This window comes from Giraffa tippelskirchi, chromosome 9 (genome assembly GCF_054371585.1).
Source record: "Giraffa tippelskirchi isolate mGirTip1 chromosome 9, T2T-mGirTip1v1.2.pri, whole genome shotgun sequence".
Classification (NCBI taxonomy): domain Eukaryota; kingdom Metazoa; phylum Chordata; class Mammalia; order Artiodactyla; family Giraffidae; genus Giraffa; species Giraffa tippelskirchi.
In genome coordinates, this window is record NC_137283.1 from 138,442,632 (window position 1) to 138,458,576 (window position 15,945).

Genomic DNA, 15,945 nt, shown 5'->3' on the forward strand with positions numbered 1-15,945 from the left:
ACCTAAAAATTGTGCAGAAAGTTTAGAGAACTCCCATGTACCCTCTGCCTCTACATATACACACTTTCTCCCATATGCAAACACACTTTCTCCCACCATCAATCTTCACTGAGTGGGACATTTATTTCAATCGATGAACCTACACTGACACCTCATCATCACCCAAAGTCCATAGTTCACATTAACGTTCATGCTTGGTGTTGTTTTGGGTTTTGAAAAATGTATAACGTCATGTATCCACCATTATAGTATCATACGGAATCCAGATCATTTTTCATAGTCCAGCTCAAGTCTCTTTTTCCTAAAATCTCTTCTAGTTATCCTACCTTCAACACATTTCTTTCTCTGACTTTTGCTACACTCCAAGACTGCCCCACATTATCGAGCATTTGACTTCATTCTATCTTATATGACTTTTAGAATGTTTATTTCCAAAAGTTCTAGATACTGATAATCTCATGAAAGGCAAGGCAAAAACTATGCTTTATCGTTTAATAAATTGGGGGAAATGCTTGATACACTGTTTCTTGTGTGGAAATTCATAGTGCCAACTTGCACAGGGAAGGCTCTGTACAGATCTGTGCTGGGTTATCCAATAAATATATATTCTCTGATGCTTTCTAATAGAACCCTGATTGGCCACAAAGCACGGCTCTGACTGAAAAGTTGAAAACTGAAATTGCTGGTGGGGTTTGTGAAAGCTACTTAGAGGAGAAGCAGACTTGGTGGGTTTGCTCCTCTCCCCTCTTTTTCTTTCTGCCTTGAATCTCGATGTGATGTTCAAAGTAGAGCAACCATTCGCCTTATAACCAGAAGGCAATGATGACAAAGAGGTGATGGGAATAACAGAAACTTGACCCTGCCATGTTTAAGCTGCTGAACAAGTATTAGCATGTTTGCTGTCGGTAAGAAAACAAAACAAAAACCTAATTTGTTTAAATCACTTTATTTTCTAGATCTTGTATTCACAATGAAAAGCAATCCTTAGCCTGAAGTTAAAATACACTTGCTCCCTGAAAGAAAACCTATGAAAAACCTAGAGAATGTATTAAAAAGAAGAGGCATTACTTCACCAACAAATGTCTATACAGTCAAAGCTATGGTTTTTCCAGTAGTCATGCAGGGATGTGAGAGGTGGACCATAAAGAAGGCTGAGTGCCAAAGAACTGATGCTTTTAAATCATGGTGCTGGAGAAGACTCTTGAGAGTCCCTTGGACTGCAAGGTGACCAAACGAGTCAATCCTAAAAGAAATCAACTCTGAATATTTATTGGAAGGACTGATGCTGAAGCTGACGCTCCAATTTGTTGGCCACTTGATGTGAAGAGCTGACTCACTGGAAAAGACCTTGATGCTGGGAAAGATTGAAGGCCAAAGGAGTAAGGGGTGGCAGAGGATGAGATGGTTAGATAGCATCACTGACTCCATGGACATGAATTTGAGCAAAGTCTGGGAGATAGTGGAGGACAGAGAAACCTGATGTGCTGCAGGCCACGGGGCGGCAGAGTTGGACATGACCTAGCGACTGAATAATAACCACCACAACCCGATAGAGTTTTCACTAACTACAGAATGATGTCCAAATGCTTAGCTTCCAGATATCTTCCAGATATCTTCCGAAATTGGGCCCCAGACCAACCTGCTGGCTTCTACTTCCTCTACTTCTCAACTATCACCTCTTGGAGCTCAGTCAGACATCACTGAGGGCTGGAGGGGGTGCTCCAAACTGGCTTAGTAGGTGGGTGAGATTCAGAAAAGGCAGAGGATTTAATTTAGGTGGGGGATAATAAAAGGCTACAAAGGACAGTGAGGAACCAGAAAGGAAAAAAAAAAAGGGCACACAGAGCTAGGTGGTGGTTAGATGATAAAAATATCTCATGCGTGGTATCTTAGAGAAGGGCTTTTCATGCAAGGCGTTCATGAGCAGGCTTGACACTGGGGAGTCTGTACATGCTTTGTGTTTCAGCATCGCCTTCATTTGATGCATCGTGACTTATTCCAATTTCTTCCAGAAGTCAGAAAGCAAAACAGGGGCTGGTTTAGCACATTAAAACAGATTTGCATTTAGATTTGAAAAATAGCAGTAGGAAAAAAAAATTGAGCAAAGATGTCAGATCAGTTTTTTTTTTTTAAACTTATTTATTTATTTGGCTGTGTTGGGTCTTAGTTCCAGCATGCAGGATCTTTAGTTGTGGCATGTGGGATCTAGTTCCCTGACCAAGGATCAAACCCCCTGCATTGGGAGTGCAGAGTTTTAGCCACTGGACTACCAGGGAAGTCCCCAGATCAGGTGATTTTAATAATATCATTTGTGATAGAAATCACAGGAATTCCAACTTAGAAGCCAGTATTTCTAAAAAGAATGTGAAGGTTTCCCCCAGAGCAAACTTGGTTATCTGTAATAGCTCTTGGTAACTCCTGAGTCACCAATTCTACTTTTTCTAGCCAGCTGTTGATAGTATCCTAAGGCCCTCTATATGACTGCTTACATGGCACGGAAGCACCCAAAGGTTGGCTAGGGGACTAAGTTACATTTATAGAACTGTTGAGAGAGAAGCTATCAGAGCAGGTATTAACCATACACTCGCCCATTAAAGGAAATAAAAAGTTTCAGTTGAATTAGTATATTTTTTAAAATAGCATTTATTAGCTTTTCTATACAATATAAAGACTATGGAGGTACAAATTTGAAAGGTCCATAATCCCATCATCTGAATAACCCATTTATTCTTTTTATATTAAAAAGAAATGTCTCTCCTGTGGTTAGCAAAGTCTAATTGCACATAAAAGTTGTAAATTAAAAATAGAAGCCCCTTCCTTTCCCCTCTTTTCTCTCTGGAAAAAATGTCTATGTGCATATATATATTTACATTTAATTTATTCAAAACATCACGATACTTACTTTTCTGTTGAATTTTTTAACCTCAGCCTACTTTTCAATTTCCTTCTTTAACTGCACTGCATTTCATCATTTCTAACACATGACTGAAGTAATTAAAATAACAGTAATCCCCTGTTTTGCTTTCTAACTTCAAGTTATCTGAATCTTCCTGCTTGAGTATAATATATATTTAACAACAGCACCTGATCTCTTGCCTCTGGCATTGGTAAATTCATCTTTTGCAATTTAGGCCTCTCTGTTCTTGCCAGTCTGGGTGCTGCTGAGAAGGCAACCACTTCCAAGGAGGAGGACTACCAAGAAAACTCCAAGACAACTTGACTTTCCTGGGAGAAAGGGGAAAGCCAGCAAAGGGATCCACCAGGAGCCACAGTGCTAGGTCTGAATCAGAAGCTGACAAACTAGGTTGCTCCATGTGGATACACGTACCACTTTCCCTCTCAGTTTTCCAAGCCAAACCTGTATTGGTTCAAGCTGTGGCTTCTGCCAACTCTGATGTGAGATGTTGTGGGTTGAGCGGAAATCGAACTGTGTCTCTGGCACTTTCTCTGCACAGGAAATGGAGCAGAGCAGCAAAAGATAGAAGAACACTTCCTGGCCGCCTTCATGCCCACTTTGAAGCCAGAATCACAGGCTGTTAAGTCAGAAAGTGCTGAGAAGAGTGGAAGGCGGATGCTGCTCCTTCTGCTGTCAGCCAGTGGTGACAAAGTGGGGAAAAAGGCTGGTGACACCTGCAATGACACGGTGCTGATTCCCACCTCAGCAGCTCTGCACAGATGCTGTCCTAGGACGTACTCTGCTAGTGACCATCAAGGGTGCATAGTTTGTGGTCTGAAAATACATTCGACTCTATTTAATAATTCTAGAACTAACACCAAAAAAAGACGTCCTTTTTATCACAGGGGATTGGAATGCAACAGATAGAAGCCAGGAGATATCTGGAGTAACAGGGAAGTTTGGCCTTGAAGTACAAAATGAAGCACGGCAAAGGCTAACAGAGTTTTGCCAAGAGAACACACTGGTCATAGCAAACACCCTGTTCCAACTACACAAGAGATAGCTTGACACATGGACATCACCAGATGGTCAATACCGAAATCAGACTGTGGCTCAGATCATGAGATCGTCATTGCCAAATTCAGACTTAAATTGAAGAAAGTAGGGAAAAACACTAGATCATTCAGGTATGAACTAAATCAAATCCTTTATGATTATCCAGTGGAGCTGACAGATAGATTCAAAGAATTAGATCTGGTAGACAGAGTGCCTGAAGAACTATGGATGGAGGTTGATAACATTGTACAGGAGGCAGTGAAAAAGAAATGCAAAAAGGCAAACTGGTTGTCTGAGGAGGCCTTACAAAAAGCTGAGAAAAGAAGAGAAGCGAAAGGCAAAGGAGAAAAGGAAAGATATATCCATCTGAATGCAGAGTTCCAAAGAATAGCAAGGAGAGATAAGAAAGTGAACAATGCAAAGAAATAGAGGAAAACAATAGAATGGGAAAGACTAGAAATCTCTTCAAGAAATACCAGAGATCTCCTTAAAAGATACCACGGGAACATTTCATGCAAAGATAAGCACAATAAAGGACAGAAATAGCAAGGACCTAACAGAAGCAGAAGAGATTAAGAAGAGGTGGCAAGAATACACAGAAGAACTGTACAAAAAAGTCTTAATGACCCAGATAACCACGATGGTGTGGTCACTCTCCTAGAGCCAGACATCCTGGAGTGTGATGTCAAGTGGGCCTTAAGGAACCAGCACTATGAACAAAGTTAGGGGAGGTGATGGAATTCCAGCAGAGCTATTTCAAATCCTAAAAGATGACGCTGTTTTAAAGTGCTGCACTCCTCAACGTCAGCAAATTTGGAAAACTCAGTAGCGGCCACAGGACTGGAAAAGGTCAGTTTTCATTCCAATCTCAAAGAAGGGCAATGCCAAAGAATGTTCAAACTACTGTACAATTGTGCTTATTTGACATGCTAGCAAGATTATGCTCAAAATCCTTCAAGGCTTTAATAGTATGTGAACCGAGAACTTCCAGATGTACAAGCTGGATTTAGAAAAAGCAGAGGTACCAGAAATCAAATTTCCAGCATCCCCTGGATCATAAAAAAAGCAAGGGAATTTCAGGAAAACATATACTGCTTCACTGACTATGTTAGAGCCTTTGACTGTGTGGATCACCACAAACTGTGGAAAATTCTGAAAGAGATGGGAATACCAGACCACCTTACCTGCCTCCTGAGAAACCTGTATGTATGCAGGTCAAGAAGTGACAGTTAGAACCGGACACGGAGTGGTTCAAATTTGCGAAAGGAGTGTGTCAAGGCTGTATATTGACACCCTGCTTATTTAACGTATATGCAGAGCATATCATATAAAATGCCAGGGTGGATAAAGCGCAAGCTGGAATCAAGATTTCTGGGAGAAATATCAACAACCTCAGATATGCAGATGATACCACTCTAGTGGCAGAAAGTGAAGAGGAACTAAAGAGCCTGTTGATAAGGGTGAAAGATGAGAGTGAAAAAGCTGGCATAAAACTCAACATTCAAAAAACTAAGATCGTAGCATCTGGTCCCATCACTTCATGGCAAAGAGATGGGGAAACAAATGGAAAATAGTCACAGATTTGATTTTCTTGGGCTCAAAAATCACTGCGAATGGTGACTGCAGCCATGAAATTAAAAGACACTTGATCCTTGGAGGAAAAACTATGACAAACCTAGATAGCATATTAAAAAGCAGAGACATTATTTTGCTGACAAAGGTCTGTATAATCAAAGCTATGGTTTTTCCAGTAGTCATGTAGGGAAGTGAAAAGTGGACCATAAGAAGGTGGAGTGCCGTAGAATTGATGTTTTTGAATTGCGATGCCAGAGAAGATTCTCTAGAGTCCCTTGGATAGCATGAGATCAAACCAATCAATCCTAAAGGAAATCAACTCTGAATATCCGTTGGAAGGACAAATGTTGAAGTTCCAATAATTTGGCTGCCTGATACGAAGAGCCAACTCATTGGAAAAGACCCTGATGCTGGGAAAGATTGAGGGTAAGAGGAGAAGGGGGTGACAGAGGATGATGGTTGCATAGCATCACTGACTCCATAGATATGAGTTTCAGCAAACTCCAAGAGATGGTGACGGACAGGGAAGCCTGGTGTGTTGCAGTTCATGGGTTCACAAAGAGTCAGACATGACTGAGCAACTGAAAAACAACTCTGAAATAATTACCCTGGAGTGTCAGTTGCTCAGTTGTGCTCGACTCTGAGACCCCGAGGACTGCAGCCCACCAGGCTCCTCTGTCCATGGGATTTTCCAGGCAAGGATACTGGAGTGGGTTGCCATTTCCTTCTCCAATTACCCTGGAGTGCAAAGAAATGTGATGCAGCCCAGACCTTGCTATGTTCACACAGTAAATGACCAGAAATTCGGTATCAGGGATTTAAAATCACAAAGTTTCCTGCCAGCCTTCTGCAGGAAAGGAAAAGTGAAATTTAGAACATGGTGTTCTGCTCTCTTTATTATCTTTCTACTTAGACATGGCATTTTATTTGATCAATTTCTTTAATTTGCCACACTCAAAAGATTCCCAAATAGAGGATCTCAAATTTTGGAATCTACTGCATAGTAACACATGAGAACAAAAAGTAAAGGAAAAGCTCTCAGTCTCAAAAACAAGGAAACAGTTTGGCAGAAGCTGGCCAACTCACGAAAGGACAAAGGTGACTGTGTGGCAGGTGTCACAACCTGGCAAACAGTATCAGGTCAGGCGGAAGAGCTCTTTACAGTACAGAACACTAACAGCTATTTGGTTTATAGGCTGAAACTTACATGCTTGTTTTCTAATACATATATTCATCTGAAGTATGCTACACCCATTCCAAACAAGAGAATCCAATTACAAGTCCTAAATCTGCCTAAGTGTTAAGGTTTTTCAGGGTCCCAAAGAGCTAAGCCAGAACTAAGCTGATAAACTGACTCCTTTCTTCGAAGTGCCTTTGGAATGCATTTTATGAGGCCATTTCTTAGTTGACAATCTCTATTTGGGAGTTGGCAGCTACAGTAGTTGGAGAAGTCAGGAGAGGGGTGAGAAGATTGGGAGGGTAAATCTGTATAGACAGCTCCTCCTGGAAAAAAGGAAAAAATTCAACAGTTACTCAGTGGAGGTGGGAGGAACAGAGCTGCTGTAAGCCAGGCTGCTGTCCTTGCATTCCAGGAACACTGGCCTTGTTACTGGTCACCAGTCATTGGCCTTGACTGTTTCTCCACCCTGTTCTTTAACTGAGAACCTGCTCTGTTTTCAAAATTCCAGTAGAATCATTGTCAGAAAGGAACCTACTTAAAAAACTATCCCAGGTGTTTAGTGAGGTGTGAATGTATCTCAGTGAAGCCTTGGTAAAGTATGGGACGGCCCCTCAAACCCTCCACTCCGCCTGGATGAGCCAGGGATCATCTTGAAGCAACAGAGCCAACGGTTTCTTCGTAATTTACAAATGAAGCACAAGCCCCAGACTTCTTCAAACACTTTTGCTATTCTACCTCCTTCGTTTTAAAGCAGTGAAAATCCGTAGACGATTTTCAAAAGGGTGTGTGCTTTCTGTAAATAGTGAGGTTGGGAGAAGCTGGGATGTTGTTTGGTCTTCATGTAGATTAAGGTAGGAGAGCAATTACGGTTGGGTGAAGGCAGGGCAGGAAGAAGGGACGGGGAGAGAGGGAAACTCAGCTTTCAAAACAGAATATGAGCAATTTAAGGGTAGGTCACTGTACTATCAGGGCTTCCCTGGTAGTTGAGTGGTAAAGAATCCACCTGCCAAGCAGAAGATGCAGGTTCAATCCCTTGGTGGGGAAAGATCCCCTGGAGAAGGAAATGACCATCTGTTCAAGTGTTCTTGCCTGGAAAATCCCATGGAGAGAGAAGCCTGGTGGGCTACAGTCCATGGGGTCACAAGAGCCAGACACAACTTAGCGACTAAGCCACCAGTAACCACCATTGTACTATTAGTACAGATGCCTAGAAATTGTGGAATAATTGAGTTTTTTAAAATAGAGATTCTATGATAACATTGCTACCAAACAGGTTAAATAGGCTTTTGAGGGTCACCAGTTGCACATATAATATTTTTATAATATGAATGTGTTCCAGCTTTCAAACAGCCAATGCACAAATGAACTTCTGGAACCTAACCCATATATCACAGGGAATTGCTATCTTTTTTTTTTTTTTTTAAACACCACAGAAGTCTAGCAAATATGCCTAAGGCAAAGATCATAGGTGATCATACTTTAGAACTAGTTGAGAAAGGAAGTTCACTTCGTAAGTGTCATTAACCATTTCAGTTTAAATGTCTGAGAGACAGTCACTCATATGTTGCTCAGTTCAGTACCTCTGAATATGCTATTCAGTTTTTCCTTCGCCAAGATGCTTCTAGAAGGCAGGCTGAACTTGACTTTGTAAAATAATGTTCAGTAGCAAAATTATGGCAACTAGTGATGCCTGATAAAAATTTCATGTTTCATATGTCTAAAAGACAACATTTTTCATCATCTGAAAACACCATGGACAAGCATTTACTAGAAAGCTGAGTGCCGAAGAATTGATGCTTTTGAATTGTGGTGTTGGAGAAGACTCTTGCGAGTCCCTTGGACTGCGAGGAGATCCAACCAGTCCATCCTAAAGGAAATCAGTCCTGAATATTCACTGGAAGGACTGATGTTGAAGCTGAAACTCCAATACTTTGGCCACCTGATGTGAAGAACTGACTCATTAGAAAAGACCCTGATGCTGGGAAGATTGAAGGCGGGAGGAGAAGGGGCCGATAGAGGATGAGATGGTTGGATGGCATCACCGACCCAATGGACATGAGTTTGGGTAAACTCTGGGAGTTGGTGATGGACAGGGAGGCCTGGCGTGCTGCAGTCCACGGGGTTGCAAAGAGTTGGACACGACTGAGCAACTGAACTGAACTGAAAGTAGGAAAAAGAAAGATAAGGATGGCTGACACCTATCTCAGTGCGAGTTGTTTTCAAAAAGGAAGCATTTAGCTTTTTCAACTCACCAGACTGATTTTACAGCATCTTACTCATTAAATCACACTGAAATCAAATATGGATGTTGGCCTTCAGAATGATCAAATTAATGTGACTACATTAAATGAGTATCTAAGTCTTTGCACCAAGTAACCAGTCATATTCAATTTTTGCTGCATCAACATCTATGCTCTATAATAATACATCAATCAGCCTCAGCAATACAAGCACTGATAACATGTGCATATGTGCGTGCGAAGTTGCTTCAGTTGCGTTTGACTCTCTGCAACTCCATGGACTGCAGCCCACCAAGCTCCTCTGTCCATGGGGATTTGCCAGACAAGAATACTGGAGTGGGTTGCCATGCCCTCCCCCAGGGGATCTTCCGACCCAGGGATTGAATGCTTGGCTCTTAAGGCTCCTGCATTGGCAGATGAGTTCTTTACCACTAGTGCCACCTGGGAATCCCTATTGATGACATGATGGTATAATAACTCCACCATACAGGGAGATAGGGAAAATACAAATGACATCATGTTTCATCTTTGTCATTAAGGCTGATTTCTAAATCCTCCATGTGTACGTGCCCTGTGTTAGACTAAGTGAGTTAAACCAGTTAAACAGGTGAACTTCTGAGACCGCTTGACTAACTGAAGTTTTACTTGTATATCTGGTAGAGCAACACTTCTGTAACGAAGGAAAAAGTTCTTACAATGACATACATTGCTCCCAGAAACACTACTGCCTATGGCAGAAAGATAATAGAAAGTCCATTCTATTATCTTTAGTTTCAGCAGAGAACTGCCTCCTTGCCCCCTTTCTTCCTCTTCCACTGACTCCCAAGCAGTATCATCTATGCTGGAGATGTTGCTGCTTCTAATCAGAGTGAGACTTCCCAGGATGGGAGCCCAATAGTCCCCCTTGGGCCCCTTGGTAATTGATTGGACAGAGTCTGGTGCCCACTCACAAGAAGTCTGTATGAGAGAGCATCTCAGTACCCACCCAGTGCTGCCAGAGCGGGAAGTTTCCCACCTCCAACTCCAGAGCCTTTGGCCCACTTCACTGGGATTCCCAGAATCCTACAGCTTTGTTCCTAAGAATTTAGTTTGTGGACACATCACTCTACCCTGGAATAGAGCCAGTACTATCTCTGTGGGCTGTTCCTTAAAACTCACTGCTCCTTACAGCTATCAATACAGGCACCCCCATGCTGGGATTACACAAATACTAATACTGATCTTACTTACATCAGCTGGAGAGCATTGAGCTAAATTTGCATTTAAGAATGACAGTTTCATCTACATGTTTGGAGATGAGACAGAACTCATGGTCATTTCTTAGGAGCCTACAATAAAATATCTTCTGGCAACACATTTTCATTTCCATTAATCTGGAAAGTGTTCTCAACCAGCTTTAGAAGTGTGCTGATTCTCCTTTCACTAGGGACAAAAATCTTAGCCCTTTTATAAAACTCAACTTTAAGAAAAAATTTAAGCTGAATATAAAAGCTAGAAAAACTATCTTAATACTATGCAATGTTTAAAATCTCATTTATAAACCTTCATATTTTGGTTTTAGACTATTATACACATTTTTAGATTACTTAAAACAATGCTTCAAATTCTAATTAAAAATGTCCGGTTTAGTATATGCTACTTCTCATTCAGCCTTCCCCCAGCACGCTTCCAGTGGGCTCTCTCTTATCTAGTTATCAGATTAACTCAATAAGGAAAGAAAAGCAGCCTGAGGCAAAGCTAACAAATGAACAAATGAGAAACCACCAGTGAAAACACTCAATGGGAAAGGGGAGAAACACAGACTGCTCATTAGAAAATTCATGCTTTAAAAAGTTAAATAAGACAGCAGAATCACTGTGAGAGGGAAAAAAATAAATATATTAGTCACAATAAAAAAGCAACAACTGTGAGAGCCATTTATCAAGTGGCATCTAATGTAATCAGCACTGTGCTAGAGTCTTTACATCCATCACATCAAATTCCTACAGGCATCCATGCAGGGTAGGCAATGAACACCCCCATGTTACACTGAAAACACAGGGGAAGAGAAGAGTAAGTGGTCGAACGGGGTGATCGCCTTGTGTAGTTTTCACTCACCATGCTGATCTTCGAGAAAAGGGTTAGACAGACTCATGTGCTAGACTACCTAGAATGTAGCCCTGGTTAGGTATGACTAGGGTATGAGAGGAGACCAGCGGCTTTTTCCTTTTCTCTCTGATGAGAAAAAGCAACCCGAGGACTCAGGCTTCTGATGACCTATCCTGCACTTAAGGAGAATCTGTGTATCTGCTTTGTGAAAGTTCTGCCTTGCATGAACAACTGCACATGATGTCACAGTAGTTTTACTATTTCTTGGTGCTTCGTAATACTAATGAATTCGTAATGAAGCCACAGTTAGTTTTAAAGAAAGAAAGCAGTCTCCGAGACTACAGAAACAGAAGCAACACCTTCCATGGAATTCTAGAAAATCCACATGGGATGAAATCATATTTTTCTTCTTTCGCTCTCACTCTCCCCCTCCCTAGCTCAAGTAAAAGATATAAAATGGAGAGCATTAACAATTCTCCTAGCAATCTGATAGTAGCTACAAGATATATGTTTCAACCCCTTTCTCTGCCAAAATTGAGGCTACAGAGCACAGCTGATACATGCAGCCCAGTCTTAACTTGTACTAATAATTTTATGTTCGACTTCACTATTGATCAGTTAATGCCTAAAACCATGCGGAGGATGCATAAAATCTTCAGGATGCACTCAGGACCCTCAGGGCCATCCATACAGTTCCTATTTTCCAGGAATAAAAGTAACAAGTCAAAAGAAAAAAAAAAGTAACAAATCTATTGCCATCTCTTTTTTTTTCCTCCCCACTTTTCAAGATGAAATGCAACTGCTCTCTGATTCCAGCTGACCCTTGAACAACAAGAGTTTGAACTGAGCGGATCCACTCATATGGCAATTTTTCCCGAGAGTAAACACTACAGTCTTGGGAAAAATCAGCATCAGTGGATACACAGTACAGTACTACACGGTCCATGGTTGGCTGAATCCAAGGATATGGAGGAACCCTGGGATGTGGTTCCCACTAAATTCACTGGATGTCATAAGCAATTGTTATTTTCTAGTTCAGGATCTTATTTAGTTTATAATATCGTGTGTGTACGCTCAGTTGCTCTAGCCCATCAGGCTCCTCTGCTCATGGAGTTTTCCAAGCAAGGACATTGGAGTGGGTTGCCATTTCCTACTCCAGGGGATCTTCCCAACCCAGGGGTCAAATCTGCATCTCCTGCATCTGTTGCATTGGTAGGTGGATTCTTTACCACTGTGCCACCTGGGAAGCCCCACAGTAATATTGGGGTTGGCCAGAAAGTTCATTTGTATTTTTCTTTAATATCTTAGGGAAATCCTGAACAAACGTTTTGGCCAACCCAATAATTGAGTAGACATAAATAACTTTTTAAAAGTCAATATAGGCCAAGAAGAAAGGAAATCTTGCTAAGACAGTAATAAGATGACAAGTCTAAGAGTCTGAAGTGGACCTAGACATAAACAGGGAGTGGCTGGCTTAGTCGTCAACTTCATGCTTGGTCTTGCTCCCACTATGAAGTGTAATCTTAGGCTGATGGCCAGTCTAAATATTGTTAGATTCAGTTTGGACTCAGTTTATTGTACTGAGCTGCCAGTCGGGCTGAGCAGGTTTGCTTGGTTGGCTAGAGCAGGAGTTTGAATGCCAAAGCATAATACATGGACTGATCCGGTGGCACAGAACCACTGTCGAGTACAATAAACAATGGGTGAGCGGCATGAGTTGGGTGGTAATCATATGTAATTACTCAGCAAAATATTTAATGAGCAGACATCATTCCCGGCATAATAACACAAGGATAATGGTAGCGAAGTTAATCTCTCAAGACACATAGAAACTGATAATTAAGATACAGCACGGTAAGTAGTAAGAGAGGTATGTACGAGATTCAATGGAGGGACTTCCCAGGTAGTCCAGTGGTTTTAAGACTCAACGCTTCCAATGCAGGGGGGTCAGGTTCAATCCCTGCTTGGGGAACTAAGATCCCACATGCCTTGAGGCGCAGAGGAAAAAAAAGAAACAGGTTTGGAAAAAAAAAAAGAAAAAGGTTTGAAAAAAAAAAAAAGACTCGATGGAAGCACAGACAAAGGTAAGGGTGGCTTTCTGGAGTAGGCATGTGGGTGGGGGTGGGCACTTCTGGTCAAGGAGAAAGCAAGATAACCAAAAGCAGGAGGAAACTACCATTACAGAGAAAAGGACAGATGTGCATCAACCTTCAATCATGCCTACTTGAAACTGTCAACTTCTTTTGTAAATGAAACGCTGCATCTTTTCTTTATTCCTTCATAAAAATACTTTTTCCTATAGTTTATTTTTTCACTTGTTACAAGGAGGAAACTACATTTCACAGCACATTTCTACTGCTTCATAATTTTAGAATATGGGTCCAAGGACACAAAACTGTTCAAGGTAGGGGGTATGTCCAATATTAGAATAACTTTATTTTAAAGAAAGCTAAGTCTTATTTTAATGATCATATTGTTTTTGGATTTTTGCATGTGTGTGCGTGTGCTCAGTTGTGTCCGACTCTTTGGGACCCCATGGGCTGTAGCCTGCAAGGCTCCTCTGTCCATGGGATTTTCCCAACAAGAATACTGGAGTGGGTTGCCATTTCCGTCTCCAGTGGATCTTCCCGACACAGGGATCAAACCCACATCTCCTATGTCTCCTGCATTGCAGGCAGATTCGTTACCACTGAGCCATGAGGGATTGGATTTTTACATGCAATTATGTACTCCATAAAATCTAGTATTTTATATTTATTTTTTCCCTAATGTATATATAGCATCAAAACCACTTATTTGCCACCCTATGATGCCTTGCGTTGCAAAAAACAAATATTTTGATTTCAGGAATTAATGATAAAGTCATATTATTCAAGTTCAATGTTTTTATCATAGAATTAATGGTATTCTCATAAGTTTCCTTAGCAGATCTAGTAATTTTGTCTTTTGCCTACTTTATGATTACATTTTACTATCTCAGTATATGGGAAGCTATTTCTTGCTTCTTATTTAGATCATGAATACCCTTGCAAATCTCAGGAAAGCCACTGTCCCCTTACCCTGGAAAATGCACATGCAACTTCAGAACGTCTCATGGCTCCCAGAGATGGATGGTCAAGAACCGGTTCACCTTCTGCCACAGCAAAAGATGCCTTAAGCAGTTACAAACTATAAAGTGAATCTTCCTCATTTCTTGAGATGATTTTTTTTAAACCAAACAGAAATCCTTAAAAATGTGATATTTGAAATAATTCTTAAAGAACAAGCTTTCAAAGCACTTCTCATTTGCGGGTTTGTATGAAAACCACCTCTGGGCCTTTCACACAGAGATGCGCAGGTCTGACCCAGACCTGCTAAACTGCAATCCTGAGGCATAAGGCTCAGCTCTATGATTATAAATAGCTCCCTAGAGAAGTCTGATGTACATCCCTGATTTAGAACCAACAGATCATGGAATTTAAACTAGGATTCCTCTCCCACAGGCTTAAGTGATTTTTTCATATCCTGGCAAAAAAAAAAAAAAAAAAAGCAAGTCTGGGTTTCCTGGTCTAACGTTTTAAGATGAGTTGGTGGGCTTCAGTCTTTTCCAGGCTCAGCAGCCTTCAATCTAGGGTATGAATGCTCTTAAAGGCACCTGAAGGCTTTCCACAAAAGGATTTTAACCTTTCTTTCGGCTTTGGATTCCTTCTGCAAAAGGTCAGGACAGATTCCTACTCAGGATAATATTTTTTAATGAATAAATTAAAATATGTAGCATCACAAAAAATACATATTTATATTTAAAAGCTTATCAAGATAGCAAAAGATCTGTAATATACGTACATATATGTGTTTCTTTATTAACCCATTAAATAACACAATCTAGAGGTATGTCTCACAACTGCCATGATTTCAAAGCAGTTATCTCTTTAAGCTACCTTTTGACTCTCCTAAAACAACTGTAATGTGTTATGAAAATATCTGACTTCTGTTAATGCTAATACTGCTGTAGGTTTTTTTGCTCACATTCATAACTAAAAGAAACATTCAATTTCCAGAAAAGGTTATTAGAAACACAGATGCAATTATTTTCTTCATCCAAATTCACAAACTCCAGACTACAATTCTATTAGTCATGCTACCTGGAGTTTCAATTTGGGGCCTTTAATGAATGAATGACCCAGTTTAAAATTATTCTTGAAGAAGTCTGACCCTGCCCACTGGTATCTCCTAGAGGTGCAACATGCTGACTGATTGTTTAAGCCTACATCTTTGTTACAGCTCTCAGTTATTGTGTGACCAGATCAACTCTACCCCAAGGTCAACTGTTTGCTAAATCATGTGATTCCACTATTAACTGACAACACAGAATGTAATCCAGAAACTTGACAAGGAGTGCTCACTCAATAGCTAGCACAAGCACAGTTTCAAGAAGCTGTATTGTGGGCAATGTATGGCAGACTAATTGTATATATTCTAAAATCTATTCCTGTATTAAATTAGACTAATAGAGAGCTGTGTAATGAACCACACTGTCCTCCATAAATAAAACCTGCTTTTATGGTTACTTCCCAACTTTAGCATGCATTCAATCTGTTTTGAATGCTTTATTTTTTAATTGAAAAATTAAAAAACAATTTTTGGGCATCACACAGCATGTGGGATATTAGTTCCCCAACCAGGCATTGAACCTGTACCCCTTACATTAGAAGTTTGAAGTCTTAACCACTGGACTGCCAGGGAAGTCCCTGTATTATGTTTTAAAACTCATTTCGACACTGAATAACATCTGGGGCTAAAAACAAATGAAACAACTCTGACATATTTACATTATAATCAGAGTATTTTAAACTAGAGCACCCACCTCTCACACGTATACACTTCAAACATTTTCCAGAGCTTCTCTTTCCTTTTGTCAATGCAGTAGAGAT

The 15,945-nt window shown here is 40.6% G+C and overlaps 1 protein-coding gene and 1 long non-coding RNA gene across 23 annotated transcripts in view; one reads left to right on the plus strand and one right to left on the minus strand.

Moving 5' to 3' along the window:
* Positions 1-2,804, plus strand: part of LOC145521052 (uncharacterized) — a 35,762-nt gene extending 32,958 nt beyond the window's left edge. The window contains exon 3 of the long non-coding RNA XR_014065056.1: positions 957-2,804. This is a non-coding gene — a long non-coding RNA (uncharacterized LOC145521052). The remainder of the gene's footprint in view (positions 1-956) is intronic.
* MAP7 (microtubule associated protein 7) overlaps positions 1-15,945 on the minus strand; it is a 175,956-nt gene that overhangs the window by 76,128 nt on the left and 83,883 nt on the right. For 2 of the 22 annotated variants that reach the window (XM_081528808.1, XM_081528806.1), the window contains exon 1: positions 327-402. The exons of 19 other annotated variants lie outside the window; for them this stretch is intronic. The gene's annotated coding sequence lies outside the window, so the exon portion shown is untranslated. Of the gene's footprint in view, positions 1-326; positions 403-15,945 lie in introns of those variants that run through there. One more of the 22 variants, XM_081528810.1, reaches the window with a different exon arrangement.